Here is a 15867-nt window from a genome sequence, read left to right as displayed (position 1 = left end):
TCTAGATATGCCTTCTAAAGCAAGGGAAACAAAAGTAAACATTAATTAATTGGGACTGTATCAAAATAAAAAGCTTTTAACAGCAAAGCAAACCATCAACAAAATAAAAAGACAAACTATCTTCAAATGATATATCTGATAATTGATTAATATCCAATATAAAGAACTGGTACAACTCAACACCAAAAGAAACAAACAATCTCATTAAAAAAATTGGCAGAGGAGGACCTGAATAGACATTTTTCCAAAGAAGACAGACTGCCAACAGACACATGAAAAGATGCTCAACATCGCTAATCATCAGGGCAATGCAAATCAAAACCACAATGAGATATATATCTTATACCTGGTAGAATGACTAAAATCAAATGACAAGAAATAACAAGAGTTCATGAGGATATGAAGAAAAAGGAACCTGTACATTGTTGTCACAATATAAATTGGTATAGCCATTGTGGAAAACAGTATGCAGTTTCCTCTAAAAATTAAAAATAAAAATGCCAGTAATGATCCAGTAATTTCACTACTGGGTACTTACATAAAGCAAATGAAAACACTAATTTGAAAAAGATATATGCACCCCGGTGTTTATTGCAGCATTATTTACAATAGCCAAGATATGAAAGCAACCTAAGTGTCCATCAATAGACAAAAGGATATGAAAAAATGTGGCATATATATAAAATGTAATATAATGCAGCCATAAAAAAGGATGAGCTCATGCCATTTGAGACAACGTGGATGGATCTAGGGGGTATGCTAAGTGAAAAAGTCAGAGAAAGACAAGTACTATATAATTCCACTTTTAAGTGGAATCTAAAATAAAGTCAACAAACAAACAGAAACCAGAATCAGATCTATATATAAAAAGAAGAAACTGATGGTTGCCAGGGGTGATGGGGACAGGAGATTGGGAAAAATGGGTTATGGGGACTGGGAGATACAGGCTTCTAATTATGGAATGAATAAGTCACAAGAATAAAAGTTACAGCATAAGAAATATGGTCAATGATATTGCTATAGTGATGTAACAGGACAGATGATAGCTACACTTGTGGCAAACATAGCATAACTATAAACTTGTCAAATCAGGAAGCTGTACATCTGAAACCAGTGTAACATTGTGTATCAACTATACTCAAATAAAAAAAACAACAGAAAAACTCAAAGCAAACAAACAAAATTACCTTGAGTCTGTGGATTGATTTGGAGAGTATTGCTATTTTATGATTAAGTCTTCCAACCCACGAACATGGAAAAAATTCTCATGTATTTATGTCTTCTTTAACTTTTTTAGGCAATACTTTATAGTTCTCAGAGTATAGGTTTTGTATTTCTTTGATAAATTTATTCCTAAATATTTTATTCTTTTTGATGCTAATGTAAATGGAATTTCGTTTCTTAATCTTATTTTTGCTTAGTCCATTACTATTTTATAGAAATCCAACTGACTTTTTTTTCCAATTGACTCCTATATATTGATCCGTGTCCTACAAATTTGCTGAACTCATCTATTAGCTTATATCTATATATATATATATATATAATTTATTTTTTTTTACTTTTTCTGGTTTTCTCTATATATTAGATCATGCAATCTGCAAACAGTTTGACTTTTTCCATTTCAATTTGGATGCCTTTTTTAAAAAGGAGAGAGAAAGGAAAACCAAAAAACACATTCTAAACTATAGAGAACAAACTGATGGTAACCACAGTGGAGGTGGGGGGGGAATGGGTTAAATAGGTGATGGGGATTAAGGAGTACACTTGTGCCAAACAACAGGTGTTTTATGGAAGTGTTGAATCACTAAATTGTACACCTAAAACTAATATTACACTGTATCTTAACTAACTGGAATTTAAATTCAAAATTAAAAATTAAAAAAATAAAATATACCTCATTTACAGAGAAGGAAAAAAATTGGATACCTCTTATTCATTTTTCTGGTCTAATTTCTCTGACTAAAACCTCAAGCCTAATGTTAAATTAAAGTGGCATCAATGGACATTCTTGTCTTGATATTAGAGGAAAAGTATAATGTTAGCTATGGGTATATTGTAGATGTCTTTAATCACATTGAGAAAAAATTCCTTATTTCCTTGTTTATTAAAGTTTTTGTTTGCTTTCAAAAAGGAATTTTGGAATTTGTCAAATGCTTTTTCTGCATTTACTGAAATAATTGTATGCAGGTTTTTTTGCCCCTGGCTCTATTTTTTAAATTTTTATTTATTTATTCATGAGAGACACAGCAAAAGAGAGAGGCAGAGACACAGGCTGAGGGAGAAGCAGGCTCCCTGCAAGGAACCTGATGTGGAACTTGATCCCAGACCCCAGGATCATGCCCTGGGCCAAAGGCAGATGCTCAACCGCTGAGCCACCCAGGTGTCCCATTGTGTTCTATTGACACAGTATATAACCTCAATTAATTTTTAAAAATTAAGCTAAGTTTGTGTTCCTAGGATAAATCCCATTTTTTTGAGAGACTTTGTAAAAAAAAAAAAGGGTATTAAGCCTTATTTTTTTTAAGATTTTTTTTTTATTATTATTCATTTGACACAGCAAGAGAAGAGTAGAGGGTCTGAAGGAAAGGGAGAAGCAGATTCCTCACTTTTGTAATTTTTAACTTAAATTCCAGTTAGTTAACATACAGTGTAATATTAGTTTTAGGTGTACAATTTAGTGATTCAACACTTCCATAAAACCAATAGCCGACATGGAGCTCTAACCAGGACCCTGGGATCATGACCTAAGCTGAAAGCAGACATTTAACCAGCTGAGCCACCTAAGAGTCCCAGTACTGAGTCTTTGCTAGAATTCATCACTGAAGCCATCTGGTCCTTGCCTTTTCTTTGTGGGAATTTGTATACTTACTAATTCAATCTCTTATTATAGGTTCCTAATCAGATTTCCTATTTCTTATCAGAAAGGGAGACAGAACATGGAAGACTCCTAACTCTAGGAAACGAACTAGGGGTGGTGGAAGGGGAGGAGGGCGGGGGGCTGGGGGTGACTGGGTGGTGGGCACTGAGGGAAGCACTTGACGGGATGAGCACTGGGTGTTATTCTGTATGTTGGCAAATTGAACACCAATAAAAAAATTTATTATTAAAAAAAAAAGATTTCCTATTTCTTCTTGAGTCCGTTTAGATACATTATATTCTTCTAATAATTTGTCCATTTCATCTTGGTTATCTAATTTGTTGGCATATAGTTTTTCATAATATTATTTTATTATTTTTATTTCTGTAAAGTTATTAGTAATATCCTCTTTTTCATTCTTTACTTAGCAGTTTATGGTCTCTCTCTTTTTTACTGGTCAGACTTAGTAAAGGCTTATCAATTTTGTTATGTTTTTCTAAGAAACTTGAGTATGTGCACAGTCACCCTAGAATACCAGTGTTTCCATAGGGACTCTCTTTGCCTCTTTCTCTGAGCTTTCTGTTAAACTGCCTCTGTTGGTATCACACCCAGTTGTTTGGCTCTACTAATTGTTGACGTATTGTGCTACTGTTTTTGGCAAGGTTCTCAAACATAAATTGCTTCATGGTCTGATACAAATAAATTCAGGCCCCTTTGGAGGAATGTGTCTCAAATGAGTTTTGAGCATTGTTACAGCAGCTTTGTACTTCAGCAAAACCTAATTCTAACATACCATCCTCAACTCTTGATTTGGTGACTCACAGTCACCCAACTCCTCCCTTTGTAGACAAGGAAATTGAGATATAGCAAATGGAAATACCTTGTCCAAGATCACTTCTGCTACAAAGATCAGGGTTCAGAAGCCGTTGTTTTTTAACTGCATGCCATATTTCCTCCATCTTTTCATGTGAATTCAAGAAAGACATTCATTTTACTATTTTCCTAAGCCAAATCTGAACAAAAGTTAAATATTTATGGTAGCTTGGGTACAAAACTGGTGGTAGGTCTCCACTTCTCCATGACTTGGTGCCCTCTGCAATGTGATTTTATAGTAAAAATCCTTTTCTTTATTGTCTTAATGTGAGCTGGCATTGTAATTTTCTTTGTCCAATAAAATGTGGTGGGAGTGAGGTGGTTTCAAATCCCAGGCTAAGCCTCAATAAGCCTAATGACTTCAGCTTTCTCTTAAAACTTTGAAATATGGGAACAAGTCAACCATAGACTATTAGAAGACAAAAATTGTGGTCTACTCAATGTATTACCCCAAGGCAAAAACCAGACAACCACTAGAGATGTAAAGGAGGCCATCCTAGACCAGTAAGCTCCGTCCTCCTGCTTTCTGGTCACAAGCACCTGAGTAAGCCAGTCAGTATCAGTCAAACGTAGCTCAGATCAGCAGAATGGCCCAGCTGACCTAGACACCCTGGAACAGTGATAATAAGTGATTGTTGTTCAAACCTTTCAGTTTTGAGGAGTTTGTAACAATTGCTCATTGATAAAGCTGCCAAAAAAGAACAGCATCAAAATATGTCATAAATATAAACAGTCTTGAGATTATATGAAATTTGGAAATATTTTTACTTCTGATCTCATTTAAATGTGATACACATAAACTAGTGGTACACAAGATACTTTAAAAATATCATAAAGAAACCTTTAAAATTTTAATAGAGATTGAAAGAAATCACTGGTTTTTTAAGAACAATAGTCACTTAAAGCTGTTGCCTTAAACTTTTTAAAGCAGAAAAGCGTTAAAGATACCATGTAAACAATGGCACAGGTGGTAGGCAGAAAAAGCAAAATATGTGAAGCAGCGAAATAAAAGAAATGCCTGAGGTTTGGGAAACATTACAGCAAGGCAGGTGACCTGAACTTGGCTGTGGCATCTAATGTTTAACCCAAGTGCTATATCTAAGCATTTGGCAATCCTTAGAAAACCCTGGCCTGAAGGGATTTATGTTCTAAGTGTGGGATGAGCATGAGGCATATTGATGTGATGAAGAAAACCATCTTGTCTGATAATCCAGTTTCGTAGACCTAGGTCTATATCTGTATGTGACGAGCATGTATACAGACACACATTACTTAGTGTTTACACAGGGTCTTATCTGAGGATCTCATTACCCTTCACAGGCTTTAATTAAACCCCACAATACCCCTGATGAAACAGCTATTATTTTAGATGGGTAAATTGAGACACTTAATCAAGGCTCCTCAAACTGATGAAACAATCTGCCTACAGACAAGCAGGAAATGATCTAAGCTGTGAATAGAAGCTGCTAGTCTTTCTCTTAGGTTCCAACTCTTCCACTTTACTGCAGAGCCTGAGGGAAGAGACGATTACCTCTGTTTTGTTTAACTGTTTCTTAGAGTAGCCTAAGATCTTCTCTCTCCCTGGGCCTTACATTATAGTAGGAAGAACAACTTACTTCCCTCTTTTGCCTGTTTGTTTGTTTTCTTTTTTTTTTTTTAAGATTTTATTTATTCATTCATGATAGACGAGAGAGAGAGAGGCAGAGACACAGGCAGAGGGAGAAGCAGGCTCCATGCCAGGAGCTGGACTTGGGACTCGATCCCAAGACTCCAGGATCATGCCCTGGGCCAAAGGCAGGCCAAAGGCAGGCACCAAACCGCTGAGCCACCCAGGAATCCCCTGCTTGTATTTTGATAACACAGAAGTTCCTTATCCTTCCCCATGGAGGCTATCCCAAACAAGAGCTTTTTTATAAGATTGTTATAGAAGGATCTACCTATTGCATTATGTTAGACACCAATATTCTCTGCTTTTAGGGAGCATTTTAATCCTTTATCATAAAATGCTTTGTCAGTGTAAATAAGCTTGAAGCTGCCCATGTTCCCTGTCAGAAGTAATGATCCATGGTCAAGCATTATTCTTGGCTTTGTTAGATTTCCTGGAACCATGAGTTCAAATCCTGCCAGGTCAGTTTAGGCCTTTATCCTTTCAAATTAGATAAATGGAGGAGAACACAATTTACCATGCTTAGCTAAGACTTGGGAAAGCAAGAGTCTAATTTAAGTTCTTTAAGAAAACTTGTTGACTTTACCTTGGACCACTAGATCAAAGCTAAATGCTGCTAGGTAAGCAGCCCTTTAAAAGGACTAATAATATTTTCTTTTGGAAAGTTTTGCCACATTCTTTCAATAGAAACTATAAGTTGTCTAGGATATCAGATTATTTTTCTTGTATTGTTTATCTTGAACTGTAACACACACACAGGCATACATGCATTTTGATGGTTCTTATGATGTATTATTTACTTTTATCTTTTGCTAGATGCTCATACTGACCTAGAACCAGTGATGACTCAGAAAGGTACATAGGAAACAGTCACTAGGAGCCACTGAGAGTGTAGGAGGAAGATGGTCCTGATTATGACCTTTCACATCACTTTTGTTGACTTTGGAAAAGTCTCAACTAATCTGTTTTTTAGTATCCTCACATAAACTAAGGATGACAATCACTGCCCATTTCATAAGCTACTGTGAACAGAATGTATATGAAAGTGTTGTGCAAACTATGGAGAATTATGAAGCTATAACATGTTAGTTATTTATGTAATGACTCTTAGTATACTCATTACTTATATGTTAATGTATGTTGTCAAAGTCCATCTGAAAAAACCATGTGCTACTGCTAAATAATTCAAACTCTTCATGTGGTGTTTTATTCAGCACACTACTTTGGTTACAAGTGACAGAAACTTCAACTTACACTGCCTTAAACAGAAAAGGGAACTGGGGAACTGATAGGCTTGCGGCAAGATAAAATTAGGATAATGGAATTATTATTGATTTTTCTATGTATGTTAATAGCACTGTAGTTATGCTTTAAAAAACCCCTCTAGGAATCCCTGGGTGGCGCAGTGGTTTGGCGCCTGCCTTTGGCCCAGGGCGGGATCCTGGAGATCCGGGATCGAATCCCACGTCGGGCTCCCGGTGCATGGAGCCTGCTTCTCCCTCTGCCTCTCTCTCTCTCTCTCTCTCTCTCTCTGTGTGTGTGTGACTATCATAAATAAAAATAAAAAAACAAAACAAAACAAAACCCTCTATTGGAAATACAACATATAGTAATTATGGGGAAATGAAATGATGTCTAAGACACTTTCTCACTTTGTGTCTCTGTGTCATAATTTGGTAGTTTTCATAAACATTTCAAAGATTTCATTACTATATTTGTTATGGTGATCTGTGACCAGCGACCTTTGATGTTCCTATTATAATTGTTTGGGGTACCACAAACTGTGTCCATGAGATGGTGAATTTAATCTACAAATGTGTGTATTCTGACTATACCACTGATCTGCCATTCCCCTGTCTCTCTCTTTCTCTCTCTTCAGACCTCCTTATTCTGTAAGATACACAAAAATATTGAAATTAGACCAATTCATAACCCTACAATGGCCTCTAAGTGTTCAAGTGAAAGGAAGAGTCACATGTCTCTCACTTTAAATCGAGAGTTAAAATTGATTAAGCCTAGTGAGGAAGTCATGTCAAAAGCTGAGGTAGGCCTCTTGCACCAACCAGCCAAGTTGTGAATGCAAAGGAAGAGTTCTTGGAAGAAATGCATCAATAATAAGAAAGTCAAAGAGCCTTATTGCAAATATGGAGAAAGTGTTAGTGGTCTGGATAGAAGATTAAGCCAGCCCCAATGTTCCCTTAAGCCAGAGCCTATCCATAACAAGTGCCAACTCTCTTTAATTCTCTGAAGACTGCGAGAAATGAGGAAGCTACAGAAGAAAAGTTTAAAGCTAGCACAGGTGGCTCATAAGGTTTCAGGAAAGTAACATACAAGTACAAAGTGAAGCAGCAAGTGCTGATACAGAAGCAGCAGTAAGTTATCCAGCAGATCTAGAGAAGAGAATTCATGAAGGTGGCTACACTAAACAACATATTTTCAATGTAGATGAAATAGTCTTCCTTTGGAAGTAGGTGCCATCTGGGGCTTTCATAGCTAGAGAAGAGAAGTCAATGCGTGGCTTCAAAGCTTCATAGGACAAACTGACTCTCTTGTTAGGGTCTAATGCAGCTGATTACTTGAAGTTGAAGCCAATGTTCACTTACCATTCCAAATATCCTAGGACATGAAGAATTATGCCAAATCTACTCTGTCTTTGCTCTATAAATGAAACAACAAAGTCTGGATGACAGCACATCTGTTTACAACATGGTTTACTGAACAGTTTAAGCCCATTGTTGAAAGCTATTGCTCAGAAAAAAAAAGATTCCTTTCAAAATGTTACTGCTGATTGACAATGCACCTCGACACGCAAGAGCTCTGATGGAGATGGACAATGTGATTAATGTTGTTTTCATGCCTGCTAACACAACATCCATTCTGCAGCCCATGAATCAAGGAGTAATTTCAAATTTTAAGCCTTATTATTTAAGAAACACATTTTGTAAGGCTGTAGCTGCCATAGATAGTGATTCCTCTGATGGATCTGGTAAAGTACATTACAAACCTTTGGGAAAGGATTTGCCATTCTAGATGCCATTAAGAACATTTGTGATTCATGGAAAGAGGCCAAATATAAACATTAGCAGGAGTTTGGAAGAAGCTGATCTCAGAAACCATAGAGGACTTTGAGGGGTTCAAGACTTCAGAGAAGGAATTGCAGATGTGGTAGAAACAGCAGAACTAGCATTAGAAGTGGAACCTGAAGATGGAAGTGAATTGCTGAAATCTTATGATAAAACTTGAATGAATAAAGAGTTGCTTCTCATGGATGACCAAGAGAGTGGTTTCTTGAGATGGGATCTATTCATGGTGAAAATGCTATGAAAATTGCTGACATGACAACCAAGCATTTACAATATTACGTCTACTTAGTTGACAGAGCAGCAGCAGGTTTTGAGAGGACTGACTCAAGTTTGGAAAAAAAAAAAAAAAGTCCCGTTGTGAGCAAAATGCTATTGCATGCTACAGAGAAATTTGTGAGAGTCAATCGATGTGGCAAATTTCATTATTGTCTTAATTTACGAAATTGCCGCAGCCACCCCAGCTTTCAGGAACCACCACCCCAATCAGCCAGCAACCATCAGCATTAAAAGACTACAGCACAGTGTCGTCTGACTCACCTTATTGCAATATTCACTTTATTCTGACATGTGTTTTATTGCAGTGGTCTGGAACTGAACTCATGATATCTCTGAGGTATGGTTATATTGCTGAAATGTAGATAATTGCTAAGCACACATGATAGGCATGAGTCAAAGTGGGAAGTTCATTATGCTGACCTCTCTACTTTTATGTATATTTGAAAATATTGATAATAGTTAGTTATAGGTATCAGTTACCACTTCTCTGTCCTCAGCTCTCTTTTCCTCACTTGGCTGTGTCCTCTGAGGTGAGCTCTCTCCTTTGGTGACAAGTAGATTCTTGGGGCTGACATCATTCTTACAACTAAAGATCCTTAAGAAACTATGGTACCATTTTTTCCCACTGGCTTCAGCAAAATTCCCAGAAAAGTCTGATTGGGTTAACTTGCACCACCTCTCCATCTTTGAACTAACCATGGTTGCTTAGGGACAGAGTGTTCTGATGCGGTTGCTTAGAGAATATAAGGCACAATAGTGCAGGGTGACACTGTGCCAGCCAACCTAAATTCAGATCCTACCTCTGTCACCCACCACAGCTGGACAAATTCTTTTTTTTTTAAAGATTTTATTTATTTATTCATGAGAGACACACACAGAGAGAGAAACAGAGACATAGGCAGAGGGAGAAGCAGGCTCCACGCAGGGAGCCCGATGTGGGACCGATCCCCAGGACTCCAGCATCACGCCCTGAGCCGGAAGGCAGACGCTTAACCGCTGAGCCACCCAGGCATCCCTGGACAAGTTCTTTAAGTTCTCTGGACCTCAGGTTTCTTGTCTATAAAATAAGGATAATAATAAAAGTACCTGCCTCATGCTGTCCTTGTAAGAATCAGAAGATTAGTACATACCAAGTGACTGGAACAGTGCCTGAAATGTAGTGAGTCCATTAATACTAAACAAAAATATAGTATCATTTGCCAATCCTTGTAGTGGTAAAAGTCAAGTCATCCCTATGAGAACCAAATGGGATAGGTTACCATTAGTAAAAGGAAGGTTAGATTCCAGGAGATAGACATATGAGAAAACATACTGGTCAGACAGAAATTCTACAAATCATAAACATCCCACCATCACATACAGCTAAGTTCATTGGAGTAGTAAAACTTTCCTTCATAGAGAATTCATAGATAAGCTTCATTCTAAGGCTGGTAAAATGGCTGTAAATGCCAAATTAGAAGGTTGTAAACTAAGGTCCATTTCCTAGATATCATTTAAAACTCTTCCTAGGAGTATTCATTTACATGCAGACAGAGCATTCATCAACATTAGTCTTATCTATTATTAAAGTGGGCTTGGTGGGACTTTAATTTAACATCCTCTGGCAATTGATCCTTGACTTAGAAAATTGAAGCTTCCAGTCTCCTAAAAAGCCCTTTAATTCAGATATTTCACTAATTCCAATATTGTTATGCTATTTCTGCTGAGAAGCCCATCCTAGATTTTAAGCATATTGAAAGTAAGGACTTCATTATTCATCATTTTATTTTAGCATATCTGGCATAAAGAATTTATTCAAAGATATATTAACTGGCTTTATGTCTGGCCCTGGTAAATGAGAAAGATACAGCCTATCTCTTCATCGGTCACATGTTTAATAGACAAAAAAGACAATATTAAAAAGTACTAAGAATCTGAAAGGAGGGCTGTTACAGCTTGAATTCCAGAGAGATATGAGGGCATCTGTATTAGTCCAGAAGGCAAGAATACCCTCCTATGGAAAGGCAGTTAAGTTGAAACTTGAAGGAATTGATTTGGGGGAATTGTTGGAGAAGACTCACTCCAGGCAGAAGGAACACATGTGTGAGAAGAGCTTAAGGATTAGGAGGACATTGCAGTAGTAGTGTGACTTATAGAAAGGAGACTGAGCAAAATATTCTATAAGCTCCTTTAAACAAACTAGTATTTGACCAGGTCAGTCATGGGGCATGACATAAGGGGTCTGGTGCTTTCTCACCAAGCCTGGAAACATTTAGTATGATCTAGATGCGCTGGCCATGAAAATTCACCTCTCAGATCTATTGCAGGGAACGCAATTGGTGCTGAGACCTAGCACTGGAAATTTGACTTACCATGCTTTGCGCCAAGGCCATTCTTCCCATTCGCTTCCAGCCAGTGACTGAGCACAGCCAAGACACGGAGGCAGACCTTTTCCTGGGAGACAGGAGCTTTTCTGTTGGGTGCACCTGTGGCTGGAGGATCCCCCGTCAACCACACTGAAGAGCACTGTACTTCCTATGTAGGCTTCCTTCCTTCCCTCTTTTCTCACAGGGTCAGATTGCATGCAGTCTCCCCTGATTCCTCTGGCTCCTTCCTTCACAAGTATTTCCCCCATTATAGTGCTTGCCCATCTAATCCTGTCCTGCTGCCTGCTTTTCAGAGGGCCTAAGCTAATACTCCAGATAACCAAATATGTATCTTATCCTGAGAAAGGAGATGGCACAATCATTTAAAAAGAATTTTTTCCAGGTGGCCAGGTAGGCATAGACATGGAATCCCAACAACTATTTAATGAGTTCCTTTGTTAAGTTGGAAGAAATAATCATGAGCCATTTTGTAGAGGGTTTGTAATCCAAGAGATAGGTGGGGAGAGGGATGAAGGGGGAAGACATGTGAGGAAGACAAGTGAGGAGTGAAAAGAAGAAAAAGATGAACAGGCAGATGGGGAGGAATGGAGGTAAATTCAAAAACAAAAGAAATTTCATGGGGGCAAGGGAAGGAAAAATATAATACCCTTATTAATTCTGTTGGAATGACAATCTCTTGTCCTTGAAAGGCCTACTCTTCTCTTTAAGAAAAAGGTTTCATTGCTATAAATGGAAGGAAATTTATGCAATCACTTAAATCTAGGACAGAGAGAGGCATTCTTTCGGGAAAAGGATATATGGGAGACCAGCCTTTATATTGTATAGATTTGTAGACTGAAAGAGCCTATTATAAGTAATGCTGCATATAGCTTCTTCAATTAGTATTCTCATTTCTTTGGGTAAGCACCCAGTAATGGAATTAGTGATTATATCATTTTTCTACTTTAATTTTTTTTAATTTAAATTCAATTAATTAACATATATTATCAGTTGCAGAGGTAGAGTTCAGTGATTCGTCAATCTTATATAATACTCAGTGCTCATTATATCATGTGCCCTTCTTAATGTACATTATCAGTTACTTCAGACCCCAATCTCCTCCCCTATATGCACCCTATGTTTATTGCAGCATTATTTATAATAACAAAGGAATGGAAGCAGCCCAAGTATCCTTTCATAGATGAATGAATGAAGAATATGGATGAATATTAGCAATGAGAAAGAATGAGATTTTTGCCATCTGTATAAACATGTATGGACCTAGGGAGGATAATGCTAAGTGAAATATGTCAGAGAAAGACAAATGCCATATTATTTCACTCATAAGTGGAATTTAAGAAACAAAGGAAAAGAGGACAAACAACAGACTTTTAAATACAGAGAACAAACTGGTGGTTGCCAGAGAGAAGGTGAGTAGGAGGATGGGGGAAATAGATAAAGGGGATTAAGAGGCACAAACTTCCAGTTATACAATGAATAAGTCACAGTGATGAAAATACAACATTAGGAACATGGCCAATAAGATTGCAATAATGTTGTTTGGTGACAGATGACTATATTTGTGGTGAGCTCTAAGTAATGTATAGAATTGTGGAATCATTGTGTTATACACTCTAAACTAATATAACACAGTATGTTAATTATATATATAATACAATCAATATATATAGGCATTTGAGAACCAAAAAAACAAAAAAGAGCCTAACATTTGGAGTTTAAACTATCTGATTTCTTTTTCCAGATGTTATTTCTTTGGAGACCAAGTCACATGGGAACCTCTTTGCCTACCTTCCCTTTTAGGATCCAAATATCCCTCTCCAAATATTCAGAAGCAAAATGTGAAGAAGCTGAAAATGATGACAATCTATGCCTGATGTGAGACCCAAAAAGAAATCTGAAGAAATCTGACCTGGGGAGGTGAGTATAAGGATGTGAAATCTGCACTGCCTGCTGTACTAGCCACACGTGGCTATTTGCATTTATATTTAAGTTTATTATAATAAAATTTTAAAAATTAGTTCCATAGACACACTTGTGACATTTCAAGTACACACTAGCCACTTGTAGCTAGTAGCTTCCATATTAGAGAGCCACATAGAGAATATTTTCATAATCCCAAAAAATTGTTTTGGACAAAGCTGTGTTAAATAGACAAAAGTGCCAATGGGAAAAAGAGATGGAGGGCCAAAAAGTGAGGGTCCTGGAGAGTCTTGCTCTGTGGCAACTGATTCTAGGGTTGGCCCCATGCCATGACCAAAAATCATGGACATGATAAATACATTAAGAAAATTCCTCCCACAGATTTAACCTGTCATGGAGTCTCTGAGAATGGGATTTTATAACTTGAACCTTAAATTTAAAAGTATTCTCTGTATATCCTAACAAAAAGAAATTTTAACTGACTGTGTCATGTTTTCCTTCTAGAAGAGTTTCTTGACCTTTGCACTATTGGCCAGAGCATTCTTTGCTGTAGATTAATTTTTTGTTGTGGACTATTCTGTACATGGTAGGATGTTTAGCAGCATCCCTAGATGATATTAGCATCCCCACCTTCCATGGCAACAACTGTAAATGTCTCTAGACGTGGTTCAATGTCCATTGGCAAGAAAAAATCACCCCCCTATTGATCTAGTATATATGGTGTCTGTAATATAATGATAATATACTGATATATATATACTGTAATATACTGATATGATCATAGGCCTGGTCAGAGAAGTAATTGCCACCTCCCCACCTAAGCTATAACCAAGCAGTGGCCTATGACTGACCTGGCAAAATAACACTTTGTTTAGAGGAACCTCATAAAATTATTTTGGCCAGAAGGATGAGCTAACCTCATAATAAGTACTTGAAGAGAGAAACCACCCCTCAAATGCATAATGTGTACCATGACTGAGATTGACTTAACTAGGATGAAGAAATCATATAATTTGCTATGTCTACAGATATGTAAGTAACCCAAATGTGTGTTTCTTTTTTTGGTATCAAAAGATAATTCTAGAATAAAATTCATTGTCACAGTCATTTTAAAGTACATCCACACTGTCAAAAGTCTAAATAACTACATTTTTTACTCTCTAAAAATGGAAGGCACTAAATAATACAGCACTATGTTTTAACCTGAAGATTTTCATACTCAATTCTAACTCAAAAATATATTTCCTGACATCCATGCTTTATAAAATAATTCCCCTGTGATAATTATGTACCTTGAGTAGAATTACCAATGCACCTGTCTTGAATGCTTAATATATTCTATGGCAAGTGCCTTGAGAATTTTCAATTCTGTTGCTGCCAAGAGAAAGAGGTATTAACTATTCAGAATGAGATGATCATATTAGATTTTGTGCATAAAGAAAATCACAACTAAGACTTTAAGACTTAAATGGGTTTTTCTCCAGAGCCTACTATGTAGCTACTATTGAAAGAGTATAGATTCTTCTACTCCTGTTTACCAGGTCCCACAGTGCCCCAGCCTAAACTACCTGTTGTGACTTTAGTTCCCTTTCCTTTTTCAGCTTCAAATGGACCCTTAGAGCAACCAGGTATTCCTTTATTTATCACTTTATAATTTCCAAACAGGTGTCTGATCCAGGCATTTTTTTTCTCTTCTGAAGCCCAAGTGCAACCCTTCATCCTCAAGTCTTGGAGGACACACTGTCTGATTTTATGAAGATGGTGGCCAGCACCCTTGTCCACAGGTCAACCTTGCCTTCTCTTATAGGAAGAGGGATGCTCCTTCTCCTTGGTGTCAATCTTAGGGACAAAATGAACCTTCATGCTGGCCCCTGGAAAGAATGCATTCCTCAGAAGTCCTTCAGATGGAGAGTCAGTTCAAGAAGGGGTAGACCTTTTTGGACCACTCAGCATAAAAGCAAATCTTTTCGTTGTTATTTGCAAAGATGTCAGCTTCCAGAATGGAGGAGCAAAGTGAGATTTTGATGAGCTGTTGTACTTGCCATTGAGTTGCCTCATCCTCAGTTTATAGCATATCAGATAGTGTCCTAGAAGTTTGTTCTTTCTTTGAAAAAGAAACATCTGATAATGTAAGTAAATGTGCTTATGATAGAATTTGTAATACAGAAATGTATAAAGAAGATATTTGAATCATTAACAATATAACAATAGGTAATGATTATTAAAGAATTACTGTATACCAGTTTCTGTGCTAAGCATTTTATAAACATTATCCTATCTTTATAATAAGTCAGAGACATCAGCCATTGATATGGGTACACTTTCCTCCAAGCTTTTTTTTTTTTTAAATAGACTTTATTACAACAGTTTTAGATTTATGGGATCTAATTTAGAAATTAAGAAGATAGTATAGAAAATTCCCGTGTAACTAAAGCCAACTTACCCTATTATTAACATATTATACTAGTATGACACATATGTTAGTATGACACATACTAGATACTATTATGATACACACACACACTAGTATCAGTATTGATACTTTATTATTAATTAAGACCTACAGTTTATTTATATTTCCTTAATTTTTATGTAAGTTCTTTTTCTGTCCCACTCATTGTACCACATGTTAAAAAGTCATCATGCTTCTTTAGGCTCTTTTTCGGCTACAACAGTTTCTTAGACTTTCTTTGTTTTTGATGACCTTGACAGTTTTGAGAACAACTGGTTAGGTGCATTCCAGGATGCCTCTCAACTGGAATTTTCTGAAGATTTTTCTCTTGATGAGACTCAAGTAAGAATATTTTTAAATTGTCATTAGTT

At 36.8% G+C, this 15867-nt stretch overlaps 1 long non-coding RNA gene across 1 annotated transcript in view; it reads left to right on the top strand.

Moving 5' to 3' along the window:
- Nucleotides 1–15286, top strand: part of LOC112909279 (uncharacterized) — a 363316-nt gene extending 348030 nt beyond the window's left edge. Inside the window, exons 19-20 of the long non-coding RNA XR_011994350.1 lie at nucleotides 12866–13041; nucleotides 14710–15286. This is a non-coding gene — a long non-coding RNA (uncharacterized lncRNA). The remainder of the gene's footprint in view (nucleotides 1–12865; nucleotides 13042–14709) is intronic.
- Nucleotides 15287–15867: the final 581 nt, after the last annotated feature.

The sequence above is a fragment of the Vulpes vulpes genome, chromosome 9 (assembly GCF_048418805.1).
Source record: "Vulpes vulpes isolate BD-2025 chromosome 9, VulVul3, whole genome shotgun sequence".
NCBI lineage: Eukaryota > Metazoa > Chordata > Mammalia > Carnivora > Canidae > Vulpes > Vulpes vulpes.
This window is presented reverse-complemented; position numbering and strand designations above follow the sequence as displayed.